Genomic DNA, 27,508 nt, shown 5'->3' with positions numbered 1-27,508 from the left:
ATCTGTCAGCATATTACAGTCAACATCAGTTATTTTGCGTGGTATAGGCGTCCCCCACATATTTGGTGGTCTACCGAAGATCACCTCATAAGGGGATAGCCCTGTTCGAGAGTGCGCTACCATTCTCATGTAAAAGAGTGCAACTGGTAAGGCTACTACCCAGTCGACACCTTTCTCTCTACATATTTTGGACAATCTAATTTTCAGAGTTTGATTATGTCGTTCCACGAGACCTGCTGCCTCGGGGTGTCGGACACAGTGAAATCTCCATTGATAGCCTAACAAAAGTGAAACGTGTTTCATTAGTTCGGATGAGAACGGCTGGCCGTTATCTGAGTAGACAACACGTGGTAAACCGTACCGTGGGAAGAATTCTCGAACCAACTGTTTGGCAGTAGTCGGGGCAGTGTAATCTGAAACCGGGTATGCCTCTGTCCAACGGGAAAGAGCACAGACAACTACAAGAACATATTTGAATCCTCGACATCGTTCCATCTGGATGTAATCCATCTGGAGGACTTCAAAAGGATGCTCAGGAGGCTGAAATCCACCCTGTTCTACGGGAATGCTTTTACCTGGGTTAAACTGACAACAGATCATACAGGTACGAACTTTTTGTTTAGCTGCTGCTCGTAAATTTTTGTTGAACCAAATGTGTTGAATGCTGTCTAGCATAGCTTTTTCTCCTAGGTGGGCTGGACTATGTATTGTATTAATGATAACTTGAACCATAGAATCAGGAAGGAACCACACAGATTTTTCCTTCGTCATCCATCCTTGATCCGTTTGGATCCCTCCTAATTCAGTCCATTTCTTTATTTCATCTGGTGTAGCATGTGTCTGTATGTCAATTACGTCAAGAGCGGGATCCTTAACCATCATGCAATGTGTTGGTGTCGGAACTATTGTCTTTGTCATGTCAGATGTGTGAGTTTGAGCAGTCTTTTTAGCTGTTCTGTCAGCTAGATCATTGCCTTGGGAAATGATATCAGTAACTTTCGTATGAGCTTTACATTTCATAATTGATATTGCAGCGGGTAGATGTATTGCCTCTAATAAGGCATGAATGAGGGGTCCGTGCTGAATGTGGGCACCGTGAGAAGTTAAGTAACCTCTCTCTCGCCACAGCACGCCGAAGTCATGTACAACTCCGAATGCATAACGTGAATCAGTGTATATGTTGACTTTCTTATTTGTGGCTTGAATACAGGCTTGTGTCAGAGCGATGAGCTCTGCTGCTTGAGCTGACAAGGTATTTATGCAATTTGTTTCAATGATTTCAGTGTCTGTTGTGACTGCATACGCGGCCACTAGCTCTCCTGTACTTGTTCTCATACATGAACCATCTACATACAACGTCAGGTCTGGATCTGACAATGGGACGTCTGTCAAGTCTTGTCTAGGTTTCGTCGTGATAGTAATAACTTCAATACAATCATGTGCTAGTGGGTCTGTTCCGTTTACTGGTAACAGTGTGGCAGGATTTAATGTACTACAACGTCTGATTTCTATGTGTGGCTGAAACAATGTTAATTCGTAACCGGTGAGTCTTGCTATAGTCAAGTGTTGTGTTTGCGTTCGGTTCAAGAGAACCTCTACTGTGTGTGGTACTTGTACTGTCAATGGATGTCCTAACACTATGGCATCGCTTTGTCTGATTGCTAAAGCTGTCGCTGCCACTGATTTCAGGCACGCAGGCAGAGCCTGAGCTACGGGATCTAATGTACTAGAAAAATAAGCACATGGTTTATGTGATCCTGCTTGTTCCTGTGTGAGTACTGACAAGGCAGTACCTTCGCGTTCTGTAACAAAGAGTGTAAACTGTTTATTGTAACATGGTGTTGCTAAAACAGGTGCTTGACATAAAGCTTTCTTTAGGCTTTCAAAAGCTTGTGTATGTTCCTGAGTCCAAGGGAGGACAGTCGATGTGGCTGCCTCCTGTGTTGTCAACTGAATGAGTGGTTTTGCTAGAAATGCATACTGAGGGATCCACTGCCTACAATATGAAGTGAGGCCTATAAAAGCCCGCACCTCCTTTTGTGTCTTGGGTATTGGCATGTTAGCAATTAACTGGATGCGATCGGGTGTAAGCTGCCTTCCCTCCTTGGACAGCGAGTGACCAAGGTAAACAACTCGCTGAACACAGAATTGCAGCTTAGAAGGGGACACCTTGTGCCCCTTTTCGGCCAAAAATTGTAAAACCGTCAGTGAGGCTTTTTCACATTCAGGTTCGCTTCTAGCGGTGATCAGCAGATCGTCGACATATTGAAGCAGGGCAGTGTTGACTGGCATGTGTATACTGTCAAGTTCTCGTTTCAGTGCTTGGCTATAGATGCTGGGGCTTTCTGTGAATCCTTGAGGTGCGCGTGTGAATTTAAAGCTTCGTCCATTTAAACTAAATCCGAACAAGTATTGGCTTTCCGGATCTATTGGGACGCTGAAAAAGGCATTCTTGAGATCAATTACAGTAAAGAATTTTGCTTCGGAATCAATGGCTGTCAGTAATGAGGAAATGTCTGGGACTACGGGGTATTGTGGTACAATACATTTATTTAATTCGCGCAGATCAATAACCAATCGATATACTGGCGGGGCTTTTGGATCAGTTCGTTTAAGAATCGGAATTATCGGGGAATTACATACATTGGAGTCGGTTTCCACAACCACTCCTTGGGTAATAAGCTCATCAATGATTTGCAGTAAAGCCACTACAGCATCTGGGGGTAACTTGTATTGTCGCATTCGTGGTAGTACTACTCCTGTCTTTAGTGTGACTCGATATGGTGTAATGTTCATGCAACCAACATCTGTAGGGCCTTGTGCCCATAAATGTGCGGGTAAAGTCTGCAGTCGGTGATCCATGTCTCGGGACACGTAGTGCCCTTTGAAATCACGTAAAAACAATCTTACTCCTTCCGGAGAACAACATATTATAGCTCCTAGAGCTTTCAATGTTTTTATACCTAACAGGTTTTCTGGACATGATTTAGTAAGTAATAAATCTGTAGTTCGTGTCAAGGGACCAATCGTAAGTGGAAGAGGCTGTGATACTTTGTTAATGATAGGTTTTCCTGAAAAACCAAGGGAAATATTCTGTGAGCCTGAGAGGGGTGCCCCTGGAACTTCACTACGTTTTATTGTTGTTCGGCTTGCCCCTGTATCAAGCAAAAATTTTCTGTCTTGGCCTAATAATTCACTGTGTACATAAGGTCCTTCTTGATCTACAGGGACCTCAATAAGGGGTAAGCCAACTTCCCTCTCTAGGCTGTTTCATGAGTATCGTTGATAATCAGGATAGTCATACTGTGCGGTCTGGTACATCTGTTGTGTCGTTGTCTGTGTGGCAGCAATAGGCTGCGGTGGTGGAGCTGGCATAGACTGTTGCGGAGCCGGCATGGACTGTGCATGCTGCGGGGCTCCTTGTTGGTTCTGATCCTGTCTAAGTGGCCGTGGTCTTTCTTTTGTATTACCTATGGCGATATTATGTTTTAAAACTGGACAATCGTGTACATAATGACCTGGCTGTTTACAATAGTTGCATGTCCCTTTTACAGGACCTGGTGAAACACTGGACTGTGTCATACCCTTTTTATGACCGTCAGCTGGAACTGTCTGGGAAACTAGCATTTTCATTTTCGTGTCTTTCATGCGTCTTTGTTCATGTTCTTGTTCCTCTCTAATTCTATTGTGATGGTACTGTAACATTTGTAACATTTGTGACGGCGTGTTACCTTGCCAGGTACTCTCGAATTTCAATACTCTATTCTTAACTTGGGGCAAGGAATTTTCAACTAATTTTGTCACAAACAGATGTGGATACGATTCGCTACTTGCTTTTATTCCACTATTTATACCAAAACATTTTTCGAATCGGGCATAGAAATCACTAGTGTCCTCATCTTGCTTTTGTTTACAGGCTGATATTGCACCCCAGTCTTCCTTTTTCGTAGTTAATAAACGTGGCAGTACCTGTACTAATAAACCTGGTAGTATTTTGGTCTTTTCCCCAAGCCCTAAACCTGGACCTCGAGCTGTTTCTTCGTTTTCTAATGCTGTCCAATCTATCTTTTGGTCTCCCACCTCCCAATCCTTTTCCTTGAGTTTTTCGTAAATGCCCGCAGGCATTAATACCTTTAATATTTTCATAATGTCGGGATAGGTATACTCTCCCATGAGCAACATGTCTTTAATTTCACGGTGGAAACCCGCTGGGTCTTTGTCATGACTGGGTACCACCTTCTTCATTTCTAATAGTTCCATTTTGGATATGGGTGTGTATACAAACACACGTTTAAACTGATTGTCATCACCTTTTATCGGGTGCACTTCGCGTAAGGGGTTCTGTCTATCCATATAATACGTCGTTCTTTCCTTGATGGGCAGTGAGACATGTTCGGGGCATACAAAAAGAATGTACTGCTTTCTGGATTCTAGTATTTCTCTAATTAACTCAGTACCTGAACCTCTCCATTTATTCGTGAGTAATTCAGTCAATATATCAGGTAAGGGACCAGGATCGGAGTGTTGGCTTTTATATAATATAAGGAGTTGTTGAATCATGTAAATACCAGCTAAACGCTGTTCATCTGGGGTGAGGTTCAAAAACGTGTGCGCTAATGTATCATCACTATATTTTCCGGGACTGTCAACCCAGTGAACGGCTGACCTGGCTAATTCTTGTTCGTCCATAGAATCGAGTATATGATAACCCCTTCGTTCTCGGAGTAATTTGTCAGCGGCTTGGAACGCATGTTCGGGGGACCTCATATTTATTATAGGTGTTTGGAAATTTCTGTTATTATCTGGACGTATCGGACGTATCGGATCAGTAAAGCATCTAGTATTATTACAAGATCTTCCTCTACCTACATAGGCCATGGTTTCTAACTGTCCTGTGGGTAGTTCTAATTCTTCCTCCTCTTCGGTTTGTTCAGGCTGGTCTACTGCTAATCTTTCTTCGTGTATTCGTTCTACTTCTTTGCGGATTTTTCGGCACATAGCTATTATACTTAATCGTTTATCATGTCTCCCTTCTGATATATTCCGACTCCATGTGGTAAGAATTTGCATTTCTTCCGGATTTACTCCTGGTCGGTCTTGATTTCTGATCACACAATTTATGAGGAAACGTAACAGTTCCCCCTGTATTTCCACTTTCTGGTACTCCATGGCTCTATTAATACTCTCAGAATCTCGCCCTGACTGGACAAAATGATATATATTTTCTAAATGTGTAGTCATTCCTGGTAGCCTCCCTAAATATATTGCAGCTCGTCGGATACGTAATGATGCCAGCAGCATTTCGTCCTCTTTGCCGGGCACAGGATCATATCTACAATCTATTAGAAGTTCCTTAAGCATGTCGGGAGTTACTAGTTTGGGCGTACGTTGGTGGGCTAATTCTTGAAAGGAAAGTTTATTTACTCTGGGTGGCGTGGAAAAAATGTTTGTTGTACCTCCTGTAGCACCGCCTGGGGTGCTGGATGTGAAAGGATTCGTTGAACGTGATATAGCAACCATAGGTGTGGGTACAGCTGTAGAAACAGATGTGCTTGCCGAAACTTGTGTCGGAGTTTGTTGTTGCGGAGGTACAGACGGAGGAGGGTCTTGGCGTTGAACCCCCTCAGCAGGCGGTCTATGTGGCGCAGTATTAGCATACTCGGGAGCTGCGTCGTCTAAATAAGAAGAAAGGAAAACATCTTCCGCGGTTCTGGGATGCCCTTTGGGATGTGCTTTTATCGGAAACAATGGGGGTGGCAAGTCTTTTGGTATCTCCGGAGTAGCCTTAGGTAACCCTTCGGCCAGAAGAGGATACATACCATTCATAAGGGCATTTCTTTGTCTGTCTACTTGTTCTGCTTTTGCTCGGGTACCTTCTTCAATTAATAGATTTTCTCGGACTTTATTTGAATTCTCCTTACTCTTCTCTTCCTGTCTGAGTGCTTTTTCTGTACGTCTATACGATTCTTTACGCCATAATTCAATGGCATCTTTCTGTGATTGTCTAGCTTTCTTTTTCCATAATTCTTCCTCTACTTTCATGATGCAATCTGCATCCCAGGTCCCAGCTGCGGGCCACCTCTGACTTTCTGGTAATTCCTTGGTGTAGTCTACCCATAAATCAAGAAATAATATGGCGTCTAGGCCATGTTTATGATACATGAAGTACCCTGGAGTGTCCCTAGGAGGAATGGGAACAGCTTCTTCGAGTACCCCTTTTCTAGTTTTGATCTGTCTTAATCTCGAAAAGAGCGGCATATTGAGAACTGATCTGATACCTAATTCTGAACACGTTTAATACAACGAAACACAATAATGAACAGTCATTCACACCACAATATGCAGAACGTATTTAAAAACATTTAACATTTTAACATTTATTGAACAACAATGATGGCCATTTAGGGAACTAGTCACTAAGCATAATACTCGGCACTAACTAGGTAATTCTGAATTATATACTAGACATACTTGATATACTGCTAAACAGTACAGATACACTGCTGAAACAGTGCAGACCGGATTTGTGTACCCAAACCCGTCTTGACCGGCACAACCTATGTGCACGTCAGAACGCCTCCCCGGCAATGGTACTCACCGGGTAGCTCGGAACGGAAGGCCTCGGAACTGAACTGAACTGGACTTGGACCAGACTGGACTTGACTCGATACTTCGGAACTTCGGAACTTGGTGGGCCTCTGTATACCTCGGATCTTGCTCTCTCAGCTAGGCTCTGGTCGGGATACTTCGCACTTCTCACCGCCTCGTCTGGGTGTTGATCGCAGCCTCAGTTACCCCCGCTCGGCAGGAGGGAGATACAGGAAATCCTGTGGGTACGCGTTGTTGTCCGTCCAGCTGTGGCAGGAGACCGGGCCTGCAACGCACCTCCGGCGCGTGAGATGAGAAAGTGTCCCTGTTCGGGCGCCATATCTGTGGTAAATAATGTAATTACCGGTACTTAATTTGATGCGGAAAATCTATAATAATAGCTCAGTAAAATAAGAGGCAGAATCCGTGGTATTAGAGGTTCGGAACGGGCTTTATTCCAAAATCAATTCGAATTGAGGACTCCATATTCCGTCACCACGAAGGTTCAGGAAGTGAAGGACAATACTTTATTGACAGATAATCATATTTATAGAAGAGGCATTATAGTGAAACAGATGCAGGAGGCGTAACAGTTGATAACAGAGATAAAAACATACATGCGTAACTAAAATGGGTGTAACTAGGCGTAACTAAAGAACGTCATTAGGTATGATGTCACAAATGGGTGGTTCCATGAAAGAATTTCGCAATGTCAGCAAAAATACTTGGCAGAGATGCGCGCGCGGCAGCATGACGTGTGATTTGACGTGCAACTAGGGGGAGAAAGAGACTTGACATTTAGCTCTACATGTGGAGACAGAAGTCTGGGGTTATGTCAACCTAATCCCGAATCATATCTAACATCCTATGTTTAAAGAACTATGTTATCCAAAAGGAGAGGTCTCTTATGATAGAATCTTATTCTATACTGACTATACTGACTGTTAGTGCGTGTACAAGCGTCTAAGTGTCTACATGAGATGCAAGGGCAGAAATCTTCCATAGTAACAGGGCTATGAATTACTTGCATAAAGACAGAGAAGCCGGGCCCTTTTACACGGTAGCTAGAGGAATGTTTACTTAAACTGCTAGACAGGAATGCATTGGATGCGGAGCGGAGGAGATAATCTTGAAGGTGAAATACAGTTTTCTGACAGGCAGATAGGCCGACAGGCCGAGTCAGGCACCGTTAGCCGCGCAGGGAGTAGGACAAAGTTCATGGATACAGATGTGAGCTCAGACTGGAGCTTTCAGAGGCAGAAGGCAGGAAAAGGCTTAATGGCAGAATCAGGGCCTACTCGCCTGGACTGTAAAATGGGATAAATGAACCATATAAAGCCGGTGGCCTTTCATACTTAGGAATAGAATATCCGGCCCATTCATGGCGGATCTGAAAGAGGACATGTTGACGGTGGACGCACATGTGTTTGCGTCTTCATAACTGGAACTGGAGGGAACATACATGTACTGGTGACTTATACATGAAACCGTTGGGGTCCAAGATAGGGGACATAACCGACCATAAAAATCCATATTTCCACACTGCCCGGGATTGCATTCCTACCTAAGCAGATGAGCAGGTTGGTATGCAAAGAGGATCCACATAGATGGTATGAAGTCCTGGGTGGTTGGTGATGGTAGTTGGGATGCTTGTAGGTCGTGGACCTTTTCAGTGAGCAGAATAGTGTACATTTTTGCACTAAGGGTGTTGGTGCATGTGAAATCAACCTGATACCTACCTGAGTGGATAAACCTGCAATTCTACAGGGAAGGTTGTGGAGCCAGGGTAGTACGGGCGGCCTGGCCCCTACACAGACTCTCTCCTGAGGAAGCATTTCCGTGGCTCCTGATAGGAAGCAATCTGGGCAAATTAAAAAAATAATGCCTGAAGGTAGTAATCCTGCCAAATACATTGGGGACTTTGGGGCAAGAAGCCCATCCCAGGATGACTGGCCTGCCCCCACCTGGGTCCTTTCTGGCACAAATGGTCCTCTAAGAAAGGTTCTTCTTGCAGTGTCCCTTCTGGATCAGCAGCAAGGTGCAGAGAGGACATGCAGGTGAGCGAGTCCTGGCGGCGCCGGCTGGAGATCAAGGCATGCTGCATCCCGATCTCCAAGGCTGAAGGTAGGTGCAAGCAGACCACAGATGTCCAGCGAGAGGACTGTTCCTCCAAAGGCTCTTTCCAGGCCTCTGACACAATTAGCCCTCAAGCTAACAGAAGGACAGGAGAGCTACCCAGCTTCTTCCTCTGAAGATCCATCTCAGTGTTCATGAACCCAGGGGAAAAAAATGCCATTATTCCCTGCTAAACCCCTTAATGACTTCCAGTGTCTAAGTTAAAGATTGGCTCAGCTCAGTTGGCACTTATTCACCACAGGGGCAAACTTACATTCCAGTTGCAGTGTCATTGTGATGTCAGTATGTTGAGTGGCAATGCAAACCATTCAGGACCTAGCACTCTAACCCATTCCCTTTCCCTCGTGTAAATCTTTAAGGCCTTCTGTGGTCTGGTCTCGGCTGATCTTCGACCAGAGCCTGCACCACTTGGTTTACCTGTCGCTGGAGCTACCCTGTGTGTGTATGTGTCCCACCCTTGATGGAAGTCTTCCTGATCTCACCAGCCCCTCACCAGCACACCCAGAGCTGCAGAAAGAACCAGTGGGGTTTGGACTGACCGCCTCCAGCATCTTGCATATGCCTTACTCTGAGGCCTGGCCTCCATGCAAGGACAATGGTCAGTGGGGTTCCTAGCATAAAAGTTGCCAAAATACCATGCCCTTGCCTACGCTGGGGCCAAGGGGCAATTTTGGTGTTCCCTGTCCTGCACTCGTAGCCTGGCAGAAAGCATGGTCTCCTGGTGATTGAGTCCTCCTCTCTAGCCCAGACAAGTGATTACTGTTGTAAATGAAGCCCAGGGGTCATAGTGTAGATTATAAGAAAGTTTATTAGATCTCAGTTTGAAGTAGGTAAGTTGATAGCTAAGCACCACCAGGAGCAGCATCCTTGCTGCTCAGCCCACATCTTCAACTAACACTCATCCAAAACACTCAACATTCTACGTGACCTCACACACTGGCTGAGCAGCAGGGACTTGGAACGCTGAGGAGGATGCATTAAGATACATCAATAACCCACGGCCTGGGTGATGAAGTGGGTGCTGAAGAGGGCAGAGAATGCCGGATGTAGGCCACCAGCACCCCAGGGCTTCTGATGATTGGAGAAGCCTAGAGAAGGCCTTGAAGTGCTGGCAGGTCCAGTCAAACATCCATCAGGTGCCCCAGCACCCTGGCATCGGACAGACCAGCAGGGGGCAACTGCATGAACCGACAAAGTGCTCTCTCAGAAGAGGCAACCCACCTAAGCAGAAACACAAGGGACAGGAAAAGGTGCTGGCCAATGGCACAGAAAGAGGGTCTGCAGACTGTCATTTGCGAAAAGTAGGGCTTCCCATCCATTCATCCATCATGCCATCTTGTAGAAGGCAAAGAATTTCAGAGGTGAGAAGCTCTGAATCCCTGTGCCAAGCTTCTCAGTCCACACACCTGCAGACAGGAAAAGTTGTGTGTCTGTGCCTTTTCATGAAGCCACCCATCCTTAAAGCGACAGACTCTGTGTCGCTGAGCCAACACCCGACCATCACACTGTAGGTCTGAAATATCACAAAGACATCAATAAATCAATAGACACCACAAGAGGTCACCCACCTGTGACTTCCACCTCCCGCCCCATAAGCCAGTGTCTGGTATTAATGAAATGCTACAGAAAAAAACACAACCCCAGCATCGGCAGTGTGGCAAGTAAGTTAATTTGTCAGGTAGCCACTGGGCTGGAACCGGCTTCTGTTACCTGCAGTTATGTAATGTAAGAGGAGCCGGGGGCGTATTCTTGCAGTCCGGGAGGGAGGGAGGCGAGGCCGAGAGGGGGCTGGGAGGGGGAGGGTGTCAATAAATGAGTAAGACAGAGGAGCTAGAGGTAGGCCACGCCGGGAACAATATGGGAGCCTCTCGGGGCTACCTATGTCCCTTCACCCTGTGCCTGCCATCCGGTGTACCTATATGGCTGCCCCCTAACTGTGTGTATCTAACATAGAGATGCACACCAGATTATATCTTCCAGTCTTCAATAACACACATATTTTAAAATGTCACATTATCATTAAAAACAGCAACCAGCTGAAGTACGCTTTTTTAGGGAGAATGCTTTCTCAGGGCTGTAGATCAAACAATTAAAAAATATATAACTCAATTAAAAATATATATAATCATTCCAGATATATAGGCAAATGGTATTTCCAAATTTACCCTTATGCACACGAACAATGTTTAAAAACAAATGTCTCAAATATAATGCAAGAACCCTATAAGTATACCCAATAGCAACAAAAGATGGCTTCATATGTAATGTGTCAACCATTCGAATAATAAATAACCTTTTCACATAGCAAGGATGTCAGGAGCCCCCACTTTGGCGGCTTGATTAGGCTGGGTGCCAATGAGCAGAGTGTGTAACATTACACCTTTCAAATGCTGTTTATGGCTCCTTCGAGTTTGATTGGAAACACAGCTTCCCAAACAGAATCTCACAAATACCTTGCAAGAGAACAGCCTTATGGAGCTGTGGGCAAAGGACCAAATGCAAAAAGGGAGCATGAGAGGTAAGAAGGGAGGGAGGGAGGGATGAGAGAAGGAGGGGTGGATGGAGAGAGGAACTGGTGGAGAGAGAGATGGAGGGAGGATTTCAGGGGGTGATGGGCAGATTGACTGATGGATGGAAGGATGGAAGGATGTAGAGAAGGATGGAAGCATAGAGAGCATGATGAATGTAAGGATGGTGGGTTGATGGATGAATGAAGAAGATGAATGGATGGATTAATCAACTGATCAATGAATGAATAGAAGAGAGAAGTGACAGTAGATGGAAGGAGAGACGGATGAATGGAGAGGAAGGATGTATGTAGAAAAGGCAGGATGGAGAAAAGAAGGCTGGATTTAGATAAGGATAGATGGATTGGTGTTAGAACTGGTCTTTTTTTGCAGGTTTATCCCCAAACTTTTTACCTTTTGCCTCCTATTTTTCTGACCCTGTTTTCAATGGCTATAGGGTCCTAGGTACTTTACCACTGCTGATCAGTGCTAAAGTGCATATGCTTTTGGTGTAAATTGTGAATATGATTGGTTATCCATGATTGGCATTTTTGATTTACCGGTACGTCCCTAGTAAAGTGCACGGTGTGTACAAGGGCCTGTCAATCAAATGATACTATTGGGCTTGCAGCACTGGTTGTGCCACCCACGAGTATCCCTGTAAATGTGTCTCAGACCTACCACTGTAGTGTCTGCGTGCGCAGTTGTTAACTGCCATGTTGACCTGGCAAGTACAGCCCCTTGCTATGCCCTATCCTTCCCTTTCTTTACATGTAATGCACCCCTAGGTTAGGCCCAAGATACCCCCATAGGTAGGGAGCAGTGTATGTGAAAGGTAGGACAAGTACTGGTGTGTGTGATATGTCCTGACAGTGAAATACTGTGTATTTCGCTTTTCACAGTTGAAAGGCTGTCTGTCCCATACGCTATCATTGGGGCTGCACTGCTACATTTGTACGTTCAATTGGGGTAAGATAAAAAAAAATGAAGTTTAGGCTCTCTGAACTCAGAATACAATAACACACCTTTTAGGAAAGGTGTTTTTTTAAATAGTGTGTTTGAAAATGCACTTTTAGAAAGTGGAAATTTTCTTGCTACACCATTCAGTGTGCCTCTGACTGTGTATTCAGCATTTGGTTTTGGAGTGACAGGAGCTGGGCATGTGCATTCACTCTAGACAGTCACAAGGGGGGTTGAGGTGTGTCCTGCCTTGCCTGGGTAACTCATCACTGACTGATTAGACCTGGTCTGCATTTAGAGTGGTGGGAGGAGTTTCGCTAGCACCTAAATAGGCTGTGTCTCCTTTGCACAATGCTGTCTCCACCCCCTGTGGTCATGCTGCACCAGGGAGGGCAAAACTGGTTTGGACTGAGCTCAGAAACTCTGAAGCAAAGAGAACAATGACAAAATGGGGTATAGGTATGAGACCTTAAACCCCAGGACTTTCGATTGCTTCAAAAAACAAGAGGATCCTGCCAAGAAGAAGAGCGGAAGGACTGTGTGAGGAGCACTGCCTTTTCTGTGAGAGGGGTGGGTTGGCCTGCAGTTGCTGCTTCTGTCTGTGGTGGAGGAAAAGGACTGACTCTCTTTACCCTGCTGTGATATCCTGCTTGTGAAGAATCTCCAAGGGCTTGTGCGTGCTTGCCTCCTGTTGGAAGTCTCAGGGAGATAAAATACTTCATATGTAAGATCCTTTATAGATCTAAAGGTGATCTGTCTTGTGGGAGAACTGAAGAATGGTGTGAGGAGCGCTGCCCCTGATGTGTAGGGGATGGCCTGGCCTGCAGTTGCAACTCCTGTCTGGAACAGGAGAAAGGATTGGACTGTCTTCAATTGGTCAAACAGCACATGGTGAGAGCTGTGTCCTGCCCCTTCCAATTTCAAGTGAAAACCCATGAGGACCACTTTAGTTTGTCCTGCAGCGTGTGCAGTACTGCACCTTCCTCATGGGTTTTCTTTTTTTCCCTCTTTGAGCAACGGAATGGGATACCTGAGGTGAAGGAAGAACTCTCCCACTCCCTGGCTGCCTGTCATTCCTGCATATTTTACTTATTTGCAGCCAGGGCTCTGCTACGTGGCCTTGGGCTGCAAAGTATTGTGGTGCCCAGGCAGTGAGGAATCCCTGATGGGAGTTCCTCTGCATTGCTGGGGCTACCAGCCACCTCCCGCCTGGAAATGGCAAGAGGAGGGTGCATCAGCGGTGGGTCTTGCCGAGGAGACCAGGGCGGGACAAAGAGTGGTCCTGGTGATTTGGGCCTACAGGGAGTACGGCTGGCCCCCTCGACCTGGGTGGAGTGGCCGGGCCCCCGCCGCATTTGTGTCGGCAGCTGAGGTTACATTGCCTACCTTGGGGCATTTCCTGTTGAGCACTGCATTCTCTGGGTCAGCAGCAGCTGCACCGCGCATTCATGGGCAGCTACACTTCACTAATCATTACACAGGTGGCGGACTGATTGAAGTCTCACGCCCTCCGTAATGTGTGTGCGCCCTCCCCGCTTCCTTTTGTTGGTTGGGCGCATACCCAGAGCATGGCGACTTGGTTGTAGGGACGGGTGGAACCTCGACGGAGACCCTCCCTGGTGACAGTGACAACAGTACCAATTACCTATACTTTTAGTAATTAATTTGTGAATGTGGCAACAGGGGTAATTCCTGGGCCTTATTAAGTATGGTGGCATTACCAGCCCCCGTATGGGGATGTGGGAGTTTCTCCCAGAACTATAACTGCTGCATTTGTTTCATGCCCTGATGTTAAACTAAGTGTCACTTTATGCCATGGGACAGCATAAAAAGTACCAGTTGCAAGAACTGCATAATGTACAGTGATGGTGTAAGGTGTTATGCCTAATGTTCTCATGATGTTTTCTAACATGTGCAACTTATGAGTATTTACTTCAGTGAACTACATGTAATGTTATGCCTAACGTTTTTATGACAGGTGCAATGTATAAGTATTACTTTATTGCACTAAATGTGTCATGTCAGTTAACTAGTTGGCAAAGTGATTTATGATCTATGTATTGTTGTGACAATTGCCTAGTGGCAAAGTGATTTATGTGAGTGTGGTCTAATGTGTGTCACTGGTGTGTGTTAGTTGCACAAACGCCTTACACATTGCCTCTAGGATAAGCCTGCCTACTCTGCCAAGCTACCAAGGGGGTGAGCAGGAGTTATCTTGGGTGTGTGACGTCCCTACCCTGACTAGAGGGGTGGGTTCTGCATGACTTAGGTACATACCCTAGCCAACCAGAAACCCCATTTCTAACAATGGGTGAGTCCAGTCATTGAAAACTGAGGTACAAAAAGCACCATTTGGTCATATTGTTTTCAGGATTCCCTTGTGGCAGCAACCAAATGAGTGCTCACTCATTCATTAAGTGCATTTAACACATGGATCAAAGTGGGAGGCATTTTATTGTACTGGATACTCACTTGGCACATAGCCTGAAGTACTTCAACCACCACATATCCATGTGCTGACCATTTACCACTATCATGGCCCAGCAACTCAAATCCACCCTACACCTTTGTATCTGCCTAGTGACAGTGCCACTGACGTTTTCAACGTACCACAGTTAGCCCTGTATTCCCCTCCGAATGGCTTCTGTTTGTATGTATTTATATCCTGTTCTTTCTGTCCGGTGACTGTGACAAACTGCTTTGCCAATCTCTTTTAGTTATACTTGTCCCCCACCTCTGCCCACCAAGTACCTCTGTGCCTGCCCTATACCTGGCTGGACCTTTATGCCACTTCTGTAATTTTAAACTTACCTTGTACCCATGTGGTCACTTTGCACCCTGTCCGCACCCAGTAGAGGCACGGTAACCCTAAGACTCACAATTCCATTGTGCTGGACCTGCCCCTCTGTGCATGCCTCATAGAGCCGTAGCTGCACTCTAGAACTGTGCCTCCCATGCTTCACCTGCCCACCGCATACCCTGTATGTACGCATGTGCCTATCCTGTCCACATGTAAGTTACCCATAACCCTGTAAGGATCACGTCCGCGAGTGTATGTCCTTCACCCCTGTGCCTTCCCTTTATTCCTGTGCCCACCTCACACATAGCTGCCAAGGTTTCCGATTGCTATATGTGACATTTTCATAATGTCAGTGTAATTATGAGTGACATTTCAACGACTATCAGTGACACCTTTTTTAGAGCAAAAATAAATCAATGAAGATGAGGGAAACATATAATATCAGAAATTCCACCCATTTGAGCAACAAAAAACTCCAAGAAGATCTTAAAACTGCTGCAAAGCATCAGAAATGGAATGGCACTAACCTAGTGCCCTTGTAATCTGATTGTACTGTTAAACAAATGTGTAACCATGATATTAAACATGAAACAATTCTTTCAGAGGCAGTACTTTATTAAAGTTCTGTGCACATATGCAGACACCCACGCAGTTAAATACAAAAGATAATACTTACTGGATTCCACAGATTGTCATTTGCATTATAAAATAAACAATATATTTTTGAAATCCATATGTACATAACGTCTAGACCAAGTACAACACTTGCCCAACTTGACAAAACAGCAAATAAGAAAACACACTAAGACCAGCGCCAACAGCCCAATCAGATAATTCACAGTGTTGAGTTAAGAGTATGCCCTTAGCCTAAGGCAGACTTTGCCCACAATGGGCCCCCTGGATCCTCCCTTGCCTGCAGTTACTCATGATGTAGAGCAATGTGGACTCCAGGGCCTCTCTCTGTCCCACCTTGGACCCGGCCGGCCCAACAAAAAGTATGTCAGAGGCCCCAATGTTACACGGATCTCTTCTGTTCTCAGCTACCCAATAAAGAGTCAACGCAGCTGACTCCGGACAGGCACCGGGCATTTCAGGCAGCCTGAGGCGCACACAGTCTCACATAGGCCACAGCCGGCAGCCAGGACGCTGTAGTGTATATTTCAAAAACTACACTCTCAACCCTGAATTACCCCAATCGGACCACCCGTTAGTGACTTTTTATAAGTGCTTCACGAGCACAGCCGTTTAAGGCCATTTCCAGACCACAACATTGCGCATAAGGTAGTGTAACAGCTGTAAATTACCTAATTTTGCAAATGCAACTGCCCGGGGTATGGTGTCTCACATAAAGCACTGAAATGTCACACATCCATCTGCACCCTGAAAACACATAAATTTCATATATAAGACAACTGAACACTTGGCAGCGATGGGGTCGGTGTTACTGAAGTTCTGCCCTGGTTGGCTCAAGGGTGCCGGTGGGCTCTGTGACCTTTAGTGCAGTGTGTGTGCTGCCTTGCCCAAATTCACAATGCCCGGGGGTCGATGTGTGCTAGTGTTTGCCACCCCGTTGCCACCAGTACTTCTACCAGCTCTCCTCAGAAGCTCCCTATCCAGGAGTGACTCCCAATCTGTTTTAAATTTGATAGATTCTAAGTACAATGCTGAAACGGTCTGCACCTATCCGTGTTTTGGGACATTCTAAAGCAACAGCAAAGCCATCAACAATCAACAGGCTCACCTGACTGGCATTACGCTAACTGATGTAACTCAAAATGATGAGGTTCCCCAAGATCACAGATATCCATAAGATTTAGATAGAATGGGTTGTCCTTGAGGGGAATGAACTCCTATTCACTTCACCCCCACTGGCAGGGCCTGCGTTACCTCCCTGATAACGATAAGGTATCCAGTAAATGAGTGTCCTGCTTTGGAGTGACACCTGACATCACGAGCTCCTCAGCTGTCCTGCAGCATTCCAGTAGCAGTGCACAAGGAGCTTCGTAGGAGACCACACCGCGCCCGTAGTGCTCAACAGAGAGATTGGCTCGATGCTCCTTCATTGAGACATACAGGGTTATGGGCGGCCGCATATGAGGACTCTAGAAGCTTTGCTTGAGTCAACAAATTTTCTGTTCTTTGAAGGCAGTCTTTGGAGCTCGAGAATATAAATTAATGTCACTTATTTCCTAGTCTATAGTGCATCACATCATGTAGAAATTGACTCTGACAGGGCTGCCCGCTGTCCCCGCTATTATTTGATCTGGTTATAGAACCACTGACCATGAAGCTACACAACCAGGGACAGTCTTGGAGCATCCCGATTTCCGGGGACATGCACGTTATCTCCTTATATCCAGACAACACGCTATTGTATATCAGTAATGTGACTGCTGATCTTACCTCAATCGGGCATGCAAGTTATCCCGGCCAAGTCATATGACTTCCTGCTCTGACAAGACCCACCTACAACACCACATGATCACCTTGGGAGACCAAATACTCCAATGGGGACCCAATACTTTTTGGAATCTTGGCATACATATACACCATGATCGTGCTGACCTCCTCGATGGGAATCTGAGTAGAGTGGTGTGATCCTTGAAACCCCAAATTGCATTCTAGTATCTGAATTAAAACAGATCCAGGAAGGAGGTCTCTCGATTTTTAGTCTGGGTTCAGTCCTACAAGAGATCTTCCTCTCCTGGTTCGGACTGCAGTGGAGATCCTGCAACAATGTATTAGATACGCGCAACCACCACTGTCATACACGTCTGCCCACCAGGTTGGGCACGATCACTCGTCATAAACTGTGCTCCAGTGACACCACATGCCTCTTTACAGATCCTTCAAACACTTTGAAAACCATATACCATTTAAAAATAAAACGGTTGTATTCCTTGCTTATATATACATTAACTTTGCTTTCTAAGTTTTGAGTTTGATTCACGTGTAAGTTCATTATATATTTCCATATATTTGCAAATTTCAGTTGAAGTGTGCATACTTTCTTGTCTACTTCACATCTCATGAATGTACAATGCTGAAATTGTCAATTTGTATTACATTATAAGAGATTACATTGTTACATTGTATTGAGCTGACATCTTTCATGCCTTTGATAAATGTGTCATTATGACACTTGCTCAAATATCCAATTTAATGAGATACATAGTTATTTAATTGGATTAGTCACTATCAGTCACACGTGTTTCCCTTCTCCCAACATGTTTTATCGAAGCTGCACATACTCATAATTCATTTATTCACCATTCTTAAAATGGCTTACTCTGACTTCCATTATTCACACCAAGTCATCATTTCATTCCATATTGTAGACTGAAAATATGGGTCTGCTGGCACTGTTTGTTCAAGCTGACCTTGATGTTGCTTTTGCTCCTGCTCACTCCCCCATTGCTTTCGTGTCCCCTTGAGTTTTGCTTCCACGTTCTCGCCTACCCTCCTCTGAGTTGCTTTGTCATTCGCCCTCCAACAATCCCCTGTGTTGCTTTGCTGAGTTCCCACCACCCTCCCCATGATGATTACACTTCCCACGCCCACCCGCTTTGCGTGTTTTATTTTATTTTCAGTTACTGATCCAACTCGGTGTCATTTTGTAGGCACGAGCATAAGTGGTGTGCACGTCTACAAAATGAAGTGGGCGGCCGCGTCAAAGTATTTTTCTTCTTTCTAACTTCAGTGACGCCCCACAGGATTGTAGATGCTGTGCAACGTGGCTAAAAAACATTGGCAAAGCCAATAGGTCACACAGGCGAGACCTATTTGTCAATGCTTGTTATTACTGTATTTTACTTGGATAGCTTAGTGGGGTGCTGCTTTTTGACAGAGATCCTTCTGTTAACTTCAACCCATAAGGTACAATTCTTTGTACCCCAGTGAGCTTAGTGAGTTATGAACTTGCATGAAACACCTGCATGCAAACTGCAAGGTACACGTTTAGAGCCTTGCTGTGTTTTTTTCTAATTTTTTGTTATTCTAAGGTTGCTAAAGGGTTAATTTGAGTAATAGTAATAATAAACACTTTTTAGCAATTGCCATATAAGTTATTATTAGTGTCATTGCTCACAATGACCCAATATATCTACCATTTTCACAGTACATGAATATGTCTTACATACACACCTTATAAAAGGGGAAAAAACAGTCTTCAAATCATTGTTATTTCTTAAGCACTTGTGAAATGACAACAAGCTCAGTATCTTTATTTCCTTGATTTGTTACATCCAACAGGGGCAGCCCTGTTACCCAGAACCTGGGCCCAATAAACAATATCAAAATCACAATGGTTTGAGGACAAAATTATAAAATAAACAGCATATTCAGTTAAATCAAATGAAAAGAGGTACCCACTTGGCAGCCTGATAGTGAAACATTGTGCCAGTCTGAGGTAAACATGGTTACCCAGGATTTGAACTTTCGAGATGGACTGTTATTGACTCTATAGGCACAGATGAGCTCTGGTCTAGCGGTACTTCCGAGCCGGTGTGATTTTTTATACATGCGGTGGTGTGGTAATAAATGTTCCCTGAAATATTTACTTGAGATAGTTGTGAACTTTCCGACCGTATGATTGAACATCATCCTATTGATTCATATTGGAATGCTTCAGATCATTTTCTTGTGGTTGCTCTAAGAGGAACCTTTATATGTCCTGATGATGACCTAACAAATTAGAAAGGTCGAACCGCGGCCAACGTCCCCTCTGGCAAATCGGGAAGAAGCAATTATTGCACTATGTTTCTGTTATAGCATGGACTAACCTCATAGAATTGTTATCCATATGCCATTGTGTGTATTTTGTTTGTGCTGTATATGATTTTGTATATGTTTGCTAAGTGTAACACTGTGAGCACAAATGTTTGTTTATGATTGGTTGCTGTACTGCATTGTTATTTTTGCAAAAAATAATTTCAATTACAAAACTTTTTTGCTTTGAAGAAACTTCTCCTGTCTGTACCTTTTTTCTTTTGATTTAACCGTATATGCTGTTTGTTTTATAATTTTGTCTCCGAAACCATTGTGGTTTTGATATTGTTTGTTTCCTTGATGGCACTGGCTTCGAGTTGTTATGTTCCAGCTGAAAGGAGTGTTGATGTCCTTTAAGTTAGGCATTTGTATTGACCCCAGAAGGTTGTCCCACTGAAATAAAAAACACACAAAGTGTGAGCGCTGCTCAATGTGTCCCAGAGTCAGCAAATTGCATGTGGACACAGCCATTCCAAATCACTGATCTGGCTCAATAACCGCTGCCGGATCCAGGATCCAACTGGATACTGTTCTATTCCAGCATAGACCATGAGATAGGATGAGGATAGGGCAAGCTGAATCCATAATCAAAAAGCTGTTTCTGACTGGTTTCTAAATCCATCCCTGACCCCTTGACACAAGCCACAAATCCCCCATTCACAAAAGCCACAACGGGCCACTTCTCTCAAGCCAGGATCCCTTTGTTGCAAGCCACTATGACCCGCTTCTCTCAAGGTAAGGTTGACTTCATGTTCATGCCACACGCCCATGGCTGATCCTTCTTCAGAGATATGGCTTGCCCCCTGACAAGCGACGGATGACTGACCACCTTTCACATGTCTTGGCTGATGCCATTTTTATGAGCTATGGCCAAGACCTTCGCACTAGGTGTATGTGGCTGCCCGTCCAGCTCAGGCAGGTGCTGACAGTGCTCTAAATTGCCAGGTACTCTCAGATACTTCTTTATTGTCGAAAGAAGTGTGCCGGCACCCCTCAGTAGGAGTGGAATGATTTCAGTGGATGAGAACTGGCTCTCCTCAGTACCAAACAAGTACTCTGAGATAGAGAGTGCTGTAGCAATATCGCAGGATCAGCATGGAGTAAAGTAATAAGATGGCTGAGTAGTTAATATATATATTGAAGATTTATTCTGGTAGCTAAGTATACAAGATAGATGCAGCTCTCAAGGGACAGACAGGTACAATGAATAACAACCTACTATTCATATTATAACATTCTGGTTACCTATAAAGATTCTAATCATGGAACATCTCTTAAAGAGATACACCATTACTACACATCTCACTTCTTAACACACTTTAACATTTCTGACAATACTATTACGCATAAAGATGGACAACAACAAAGAAATACAATTTCGTGTGAATATACATAAGGATAAGTAATTAAAAACGAACAAAATCTTCAAACTTCTTGGGAGAGATTATTGGACTTCCACATTTGCTAGATTTGTTCTCATTGGAAGAGTCATAGGTCACCCTACTACCTTGCGCATCCAATTTTCTAATACCTTCCTGATGCCGACCTTCAGTATCCTCCAAATTACTTGATGTTTGACCACAGATGCTATCATGTACATGAGGAACTTCACCACCTGCTTCATCATGCAACATCTGCAACGCTTGAGATGAATGCAGCAATGAGGACCGAGGTGTATGCATTGATGGTAAACTAGGTGCATCACCTCCCGCTACTGTACCGCCCAACATCTCGTTGCGTTCCTCAAGAGACGGAAAAATGTCAAACAAATCCACCAAAACTAAGATATACTTGGTGACTCCGTCTTGCCACACTAACGGTCCCATAATATCTAGAGCAACCTCTTCCCAGGGTAAACTAGGGCAAGGAAGTGAAGACATGGGAGGGTTGAGTGTCTTCTGTGCCTTATCCGAACACTCACAATTGATACAAGCTCGCACAAACCTTTCTATTTCTAAATCCACCCTGGGCCACCAGTAAAGTGCTTTAATGTTTCTTTTTGTGCGAGAAACTCCAGGATGACCTTCGTGACCTATAACAATAATTTTTTCTCTCATACCTAAAGGGGGTACCATTTTTTCTCCTCTGCACACAAAATCTCCATCTAAGCTCAGTTCATCGCGAACTTCCGAGAACGCCCTTAAATTGGTGTTAGATTTGCAATCATTGGACCAACCATGGATGACTTTGTTTTTAACCATAGATAAGATTTCATCCTTGTCACACTCTACTTGCCAGTCATTTTTACGTAAACCAGATGTGTCATCAAACACACCCGCTACAGAGAACTCACACCATGGATCACAATCCACCTCTTTCATTGGTAAAGAAAGTCTGCTGAGGAAATCAGCTATGACATTTTTTGCACCGGGGACATATTGAACCTCATAAACAAAGTCTTGGAGGCGCATCGACATTCTTGCAATTCTTGCTGAAGCTCTAGAAAGACCTTCTGTTGTTAGTAATTTCATTAGAGGTTTATGGTCGGAACGTAACAGAAATTTCTTGCCCCAAATAAACTTCCTGAAATGTTCCATAGCCCACACGCAAGCTAACGCCTCTCGCTCTATTACCGAGTATTTCTCTTCCGCTGGAGAAAGAGAGCGAGAAGCGAAAGCAATTACCACCTCTTTACCTTGTTCTGACATTTGCGATAATACACCTCCAAGGCCAGTTCCACTAGCATCCGTTGTAACAATAGTATATACCTGTGGATCAAAACCTTGTAAGGTGGGCGCATGAGCAATGGCTTCTTTAATGCTATTAAACTAATTTTGGCATGCATCAGTCCACAAGAATATAGCTTTGTTCTTCATGAGTGTACGCATTTCATATGTTTTCTGGTCAAAATTATTAACACATTTTGAATAAAATTCTGCCAAACTAAGAAAAGTTCTAAGTTCATCCTTATATTTTGGCGGGAGAGCATTACGAATGGCTTCTACTAAACTGCTTTTAGGTTTAATACCACCACACCCAATCTCGTGATCCAAATAAGTGACTGATTTCTCAGCAAATTTGCACTTGCTGCTTTCGGCCACTAACCCGTTATCTCTGAGAATGGTCAAAACTTCTCTTAGCACAGTATCATGGTGTATCTTATTTTTTCCCATAATTAAGATATCATCTTGAAAGAAAGTTACTTCCTGAATGTGACTGAAAAGGTTTGACATCAACCTCTGAAATACCGCAGCAGCTGATGCCAACCCAAATGGCATTCGTTTAAATCTATAACACCCGAAAGGTGTACAGAAGGTAGTGAATTGTCTGCTACTTTTCTCTAATACCACTTGGTGATATGCAGCAGAGAGGTCCAAAGTGGAAAACCACTTTGCATTCCGTGTCAAAGATAGCATTTCATCAATCCTAGGCAGAGGAAATTGGTCGACCAAAATGTTGTCATTGAGGTACCTTAAGTCCACGCATAAACGGGCCTTGCCATTAGATTTTCGTGCTACGACTAATGGAGAAACCCATTCAGCAGCCTCTACGGGTTCAATAACATTGTTATCCAACATTTTTTTTAGTTCGCCTTTAACCTCATGTCTGACAATAAGTGGAATGTTTCTTGCTTTGTGTATCTTGGGAATAGCCCCCTCCTTTAAACGAATCTGATGAGTAAATCCTTTTAATCTTTCCAACCCAATACTGACGGACCCCCTTTGGCAACATATAACTTTCCCACAGCTTGTCTTTCTTTAAATCGGAAAATGAGATTTCTAAAGCCTAACATGTCGATCTTATCTCCTGTAAAGCTTTCCGCAGACACATCATTAGGCTCTAACCATTCACCAATCTTGTTAATAAATTGGCTTTTCCATATGTCTTGTGACACAATAGTAAATGGAGAGCCTGAATCGGCTGCTAATTGCACTACAATGCCTCCCAGGGAGACATGGCACAAAGGTTTAGAGGAAGAGCTACCTGTGATGTTTAGTACCACCTTCTTTTTTTGGACACAGTTCACCTGTATTTCCGTATCGCTAGCAGTTGACGAGCTACCGTCATCCCCTTCTTGTATGCATTTAACTTTCTCTTTGGGGTTCTTCTTGGGTTTGCGTCTACACACTCTAGAGAAATGTCCAATCAGACCACATTCCAAACATTTGGCCGACTTGGCTGGGCATTTCTCGTATGCTGCGGAGTGTGAGTAAATCCCACATCTATAACAAACCAAATTGCTAAATCTCTTTGTTTCTGCGCTGTCTGCTTTTTTTCCTGTGTAATCTGGTGTGCTTTTATCATACTTTGTACCTTTGTGATTTTTGTACACTACTTTCTTCCCAGTGATTTTCCCTACCACCTCCCCTGTGATCGTTTTATCTTGAGTTAGCGTAGCTTTGGCACAGCGTTCTGAAAGCTCAGCCTTCTTGACCATAGCAACGATGTCTTTAAGACAACTTTCCCCTTCTACCCATAATTTACCTTGCAGGGATTTATTCTTAGTGTACATGACTACCTGGTCACGAATGAACTCGTCATGTAGCTGTGCAAATCTACACTTACACGCTAACTTTTTTAACGCGGAAACATATTCTTCAATTGTTTCATGTTTGTTTTATTTCCTGTGGAAAAAAGAATGTTTGGTGACAGCAATACATACTGAAGGAGAAAAATGATCATCAAGATCTAAAATTGCTGACTTAAATACATCCAAATCTCCCTCCATCCTATCATGTTTATGCAATTCATTAAATACACGTAACCCTTCAGGACCTAAAGAGTACAAATAACATTCTTTATTTTCCTTTCGGGCGAAAATGTTCTACTGATGTCTTCTAAGTTTGCGATATAGTTGAGGAAGTATTCTTTCCAGTCCAACCATGCTATTACCGGTTCACCGAGAGTGGGCAAAAATTCCTTCGGGGAATTAATGTGTGGACTTGAAAAATTTCCATCACCAGTAGTGTTATCCCTTGAATTACTAACAGAAGAATTGGTTGGCATGACCACTTAATGCAGAAACAGTCAAAAACTCCTATGAATCAGAATACACCAAAATGTGATAAACGAAAATCGATTTAGAATAAAAGCCTTCACTTCTTCCTCCAAGAAATGTCTTGCACCAGTAGAATGTTCAGTACTTTGACCTAAAAAAAATCGACGTTGCCAGTACTTTTACTTGTGCTATAATTGTCACACTTCACCTTGCACACCTTCTTCTTGTGAAATTATTTAAAGATACGTAAAGAAAGAAAAAAAAAATTCGATGAGATAAATACCTTCCACCACCCAAAAGTATTGCTCTTGTGAGTGTAGACAGGTCGAGGATGCAGCGCGCAGTTATTTCCTATAACGCGCGCTGAAAATGCTGCAGTAATGGTGAAGTTGAATGCGAAAATCCCAGCGCGGCGTTTAGATCATTGACGCGCTGTCATGGCAACCTAGACAAACAAGATGGTTGCAATACGTGTTGAACGTAACGTGGTGACGTCTCACGATGACAAGGGGTCGCTCCTGGCCAGATACGTCATAGACGTTTTGACGATCGCTGTGATGGCGACATTTGAATGCGCGGGGAATGGAGCGCGCTTGCTGCAGCATATACCGGTGAGCCCGTTGTGCACGTGGGGTGGATTATCGCCTAAGTGGAAATTATAATGGAAAATTAAGCTCACCTAAACGTTGAAGTAGCGCGTAAAATTTCCAAATCACCACTTAGCACCACATCGGGAAAGTAATTCATTGAGAAGCAGTACGATTTCTAGAAGCTCTTTAACGATGAAAACAGCAGAGTGTAGAGCTCTCAGATGATATCCTCAATTGGCAAACATACCCATCATCGCTGTTGTTTGTTCCCGATAGCAGAGGATTCAATTTTCTTGTAGCGACAGATACAAATCTCCCGATGAGTACAAAAAAAAAATTACTTTCATCCAAAATCGTCGCCAAAATTGTGTAGCAATATCGTATGATCAGCATGGAGTAAAGTAATAAGTTGATTGAGTCGTTAATATATATATTGAAAATGTATTCTGGTAGCTAAGTATACAATATAGATGCAGCTCTCAAGGGACAGACAGGTACAATGAATAAAGACCTACTATTCATATTATAACATTCTGGTTAACTATAAAGATTCTAATCATGGAACATCTCTTAAAGAGATACACCATTACTACAAGTACCTGGACCTTTATATTCCCATTTCAAGCACTTCTGCAGACACAGCAGTCCCGACACTCAGTGAGCTGGGGCCCAGCAGACTGATGTGTGCCTTGGCTACATAACACTGAAATTAGCTGAACTTCACTCTGATGTGACTCACCCAAGATCTGGGCCCATGGGTGTGGTCGTCATAGTAACGAGCAGTATTCCACTAATAAAGGCTCAGCTTCCCTGGTTCTGGGACATAATCTTGCCTGGTTGTTTGCACAGGTTGCTCAATAATTGCATTTGCGTTTATATAGCGCTTATTACCCCCCACACGAGCCGTTAGACAATAAAGGCTCAGATCGGAGGAGCTTTCTTGGGGATTTTGTTGCAAGCGTATGGTTTATTGTAGCAGCTACATGAGGATGTTTCTTTGGCGCTTTCCCGCGTCTCGTCAAGGCGCCAGACCTGGGCTTTCCAGTCCATACGTCGTTTAAATAGTTAATGCTTCGGTAGTACATAACTGGCAGTTGGTATTTCGAGGCCACACATGTCAACAATGTATGTACAAAAGGTCTTCGAGGGTTCGAAGCATCACCCACCCCTGACGTAATTTCGAATGGTTAAATGAAAGGGTATGGCACCTCGGACCGTCTTGGAATGACAGAAACAGTTGTATCTAGATTCACAAACACACACTGCGATCAGCCCATTCTGTGACGTTCCTCTCGCAACCTTTCCCGTTCCCCCCTCTCGGGCCTCCTCGTTTTTCTCGCACCCCGCTCCATTGTACCGCCCACCGGTCCCCCCCGGGCCCTGGCCCCCTGCCCTGACTGCCCGTGGACAGAGAGCGGCCTTCCCATCTCCTCACGGCTTACGCACTGCCCCCTGCGTGCAGACCCCCGCGGGAGCAGATGGCCGCAGCGCGAGCGTGTCCCAGGCGCTTCTATTTTTAGAATCCAGGTTGTCATAACAACGTTCGCTTGAAAATGATGACGGATATTCTAGTCTATGTTGTGTTCCTAGAGCAACGGATCTGCCCTCAAAACGAGAAAAGACTTTAAAAAATATATATATATCATTTACAGAGATCTATCAAAAGAGCTTTAAAGTGACAGGCACTGGGCTTGCAATACACAGTGCGTCACGGAGCAATTTACAGACAGGCACAGGCTCTTCCAAAGCGAAAACCTCCTCAACTATTTGTAGGCAAGGGGCAAAATGCCTGCATCAGCTGAAATGGTGATCAACATCCGAACGGGAATGACTTCCGATTTTAGGTGTTTATTGCATAGAAATTCCCGTCTGTATTTATTCATATATCTTTTTGCTAACTTTATCTGCCTTCATCCATATTAATTTTGTGGTTTGTCAAAATGTAGGTGAAACTGTTGTTTTTAAATAGTCATTTAATAAACTCACATATGGATGCCTCATTGTTTTTTTGCTATATGAAAATGTATAATGCATCGCTCATAATTAATACACTCACACGTAAATATCAGCACTGTAGTAGGAACACATGTACACGTTTAGCTGTTTATATCTTCATCAGGAAACCTCTTCCCTTTTTCCAATCCTCCCACCTGTCAGTCTGCACAACGACCACCCTGGCAGTTGTTATTGACAGCATTGAGAATCACTGAAACCACGACCT

The sequence above is a fragment of the Triturus cristatus genome, chromosome 3_1 (genome assembly GCF_964204655.1).
Source record: "Triturus cristatus chromosome 3_1, aTriCri1.1, whole genome shotgun sequence".
Taxonomy (NCBI): Eukaryota; Metazoa; Chordata; class Amphibia; order Caudata; family Salamandridae; genus Triturus; species Triturus cristatus.
This window is presented reverse-complemented; position numbering follows the sequence as displayed.